The sequence below is a fragment of the Cyprinodon variegatus genome, unplaced genomic scaffold (assembly GCF_000732505.1).
Source record: "Cyprinodon variegatus isolate N-32 unplaced genomic scaffold, C_variegatus-1.0 Scaffold1939, whole genome shotgun sequence".
NCBI lineage: Eukaryota > Metazoa > Chordata > Actinopteri > Cyprinodontiformes > Cyprinodontidae > Cyprinodon > Cyprinodon variegatus.
The window spans coordinates 4,113-7,739 of NW_015152392.1; positions in this window are offsets into that span (position 1 = coordinate 4,113).

Sequence of the window (3,627 nt, forward strand, 5' to 3'; positions counted from 1 at the left end):
GTGATAGAAGAGACAAGTGAGGACATCAGGTAGGAATAAATACATTAGGGAGGCACCAAAAACATATATACCATAATGGTTTGAATTTCTGATGACCATCTCTCATTGTGTTCTTTTTGGGGAAAATTGGGAGAATGTGGAAAAGAAAGGTGCAGATGATGGAGAGGAGCATAGAGGTTCAGATGATGAAGAGGGAGAGGAGCAGTGAGCTGCAGAGGAGAGTGCTGAGACAAGGCTTTATTCAGAAGATCCATCTGAATGGCCTTTACCACATAAAATGGGGGGCATATTTAGGCAGTACATGGTTGAAAATGGCCCACCGAAAGTTTCTGATGACCCATATCCAAGAGCAGAGAAGAGTAAGAGGTGTTTTTCCAAAGGATGCTGTTTTCGTTTACTGTCTAATGGAGAGGAAGTTGAACGAGATTGGTTACTGTAGGGGGCGTAGTTGCGCCCCTGTTGCGCCCCTGTATATAAATATGGCAGGTCTGATTTGTCATTTATTAGAAATGCTGTCCTCTCGTTCCATTTGATCTCTAAAATAAGATTCTTCCTGGTCAAAATGACATTCCTTCTAGTCAGAACAGTAAATATAGATATCCTAAATTACATTTTTTGCCAGGAAAAATTTAATTTCAGGATGTCAAAATATAATTGTACTAGTAAGAATAAACCTTCAGATGCATTGAAATCTTCACAAATTTGAAATGGCCCTTTTTGACTTTTATTAGCTTGACTGAATGTGTATTTCAGATTTCTCAAATGCATTTCTTCTTAGTCAAAATTAACATTTCAGGTATCTAAAATACTTTTTTTTTTCTATCTAAAATAAACATTTAAGATATCTGACAATTCTTGGTGAGGTATAAATGAGGTTTAAATGAGGAAAGATCAGATTAAAGCTCAGACTGAAAAATCCTGGAGCAGAATATGTGAGAGGGAGGCTTCATATGACGCCAATAAGAAATCTAATCTATTCAAACTAGTATAGTATGTGGTCACACAAGAAGCTTTGAATATTTAATGCCTTTGTCACCAGCTACACGTTCTTAAAGCAGGAGACTGGCTGCTCTCCATTTTAGCAGCAAGATGTTTAGCTATAAATGATGTTTTTGAACATGAGAAAAAGACAGAGAGGAAAATCTATTGCTCTTTTTCCATTAAATGCCCATTTAAAGCCCTGGGATGTATACTATATTGGTTATAAGAACCCCAGGGAATTCAGAAGTGTGCTTTCTCCATTTCTCTGAAAGCCTGACAAAAACTGCAGTGCCCTATCAATCCAGCAGGTGGGGGTAATAAGAGCACTCAACTGTTTTTCCTTTACTTCCAGTACCGTGGTTAATCATAAGATTTTACTACCTTTAAAAGAACAGGTTTTTTGTTTTTTTTCTCCAGCTGACATATTTGTTTCATGACCAGCTTTAGACTTATCCAGATGACTTCTTCCAACAATAAAAAGCAAAGCCCTTGACATCAAAAGTTTAAATAATGATTTTTTTTTTCAGTGTTCATTTGGCTTAATTTGGGGCTTTATAGCTGCATGATTCTTATTCTTTTTATTCGAAGGAGACCTACCAGCTTGTACAGGGAATTGATACCTTGACTTTCTAATTATGAGTTAACATTTATATTTGCCTAATCAGCTATAGGATAGGACTTCAAATGGATCTCAACAAGCTGGGAGACAGCATTCAACTCACAACTTCTACTCTTGCAGCTCTGTCCGCATAGAACTATGAAAAAATACAGCTTGTAAAGTTAGTATTGAAAACGCCACCATTTTTCTCAGTAAATATAATTTTTAGAGGTGCTATTGACATGACATTTTCACCAGATGTTGGTAACTATAAAAATATATATAAATGTATACATTAAACACCAGTTTAAGCCTGAAAGTTTCGGGACCCTGAGGCCTCTTACTGCTGCCCAATGGTCTCTGCACGAGTCCCTCATGGTTCCTCCTGCAGGTGATGGACCCACTGGGGAATGGCTTTGCGTCATGCCTTCAGATTAGGCCCAGCCAGGTCTTATTAGGAAGAAGCCGGCCAATGAACTCCAACCTGGCCTGGCTCCAGCTCTGCTGTAACTGGCAACGTCATTTACCTCGATTTTATAGTCTTCATCAAGGCGTTTGAACCAGCCTGTCAGCTTTTTTTTATTTAGTCTTCGTCTTAGTCACAATTCTCCTTTGCGTTGTAAACAAAATGGCTCCATACATCCAGGTGTGGTTTTCGCCCAGCACCTCCAACAAACCGCACACCGCTATCAGAGCCCCACGCACTGACTACTCCGCTACTACTGACTGACCAAGTGGCGTGAAGCACTGTGGGACAGGCGCCATGTAGGGACAACAGAGCAACAAGGCGTACTCTTCTATGAAGCTCAAGAAACACTTATATTAACAATTACAAATTTATTATAAACAATTACATTTCTTAATGTCCATTCATCCATGACTCGTAAATTTCATCTGGTCTTAGTCTTGTTAATGAAAATCATTTTTTATTTTCGTCATTTTTATTTTCTGGAAACAATTTTTGTGAATTATCGTGTCGTCATTGTCATGGGAAAAGGGGGCGTTGACGAAATGTTTTCTTCTTCCACATTAACCTGTTCTTATATTAAACCTTTTTTATTTAGACCTATCTGTGTTCAGTGGTTGATTCAAATGGTAATTTATCAATGTTAGTATTTGAAGTTTAGTGTTAATCAGTCTGTATCTGTTGGTGTTTGCAGTGTTGATGAGACTATCTGCAGCTGAAGAAGTAAAGAAGAACCTGATTGGAATCATTGGTGGAAACCTCACTTTCCCAGATCCTGTGCTGGAGGTTGGATTTCTTTTAAATGGAGTAAAAATCATTGCTTCAATAAACTATGGAAAACTTCAGACTTTTGAGGAGATTTACATGAACAAACTTCACTGGAGCAAAACCTCTGGACTCTTTATGATCACAGACCTGCAGAGGAGCGACTCAGGAATTTATACCATTGACTCTAAAAAAGGAAGAGTTTTCACCACTTCCCACAATCTCACAGTTTATGGTGAGTCATAACAGCTCAGTACTAATCAGACCATAAATTAGACTTAATTTAATTTTTTGTCATTGTCACTTTTTTAAACAAGCTGTCCAGCTGTAGACTTCACTCATTTAAAACCCTATATATATGATCCCACCAAAGTTTGCTGTGTTTAGCCTAAAATGTTATTAGTTCACTGTGAAAGTTCGCCAACCTCTGAACATCGGTGCAGTTGGAGTGATTTCTTGTTGCTAGTTGGCTTAACTCTAAATAAAGGAATGTTTACTTTACATTCTAAGTATTATGAATTGTCCATTACTTCACAAATATAGGTGATAATCATGTTGTTACTAAACTAGTAAAGTTATCTAATGTTGTGGTTCTTATTATTTGATATATTGGAGTAATACAATTTCTTAATAATTACACATTTGGGGGTTTTAGGGGGGAGGGGTCATCCTTAATCACAGAAAGTCCTCATTATTATGCCTAAATTCCTGATCTCCATGTATTTATTGCAGATCCTCCTCCAAGCCCTGCAGTAGGATTCCAGACTGTGAGCTCTGAGAGCTGCTGGTTGCTCTGTTCTGTGGATAATCCAACGTC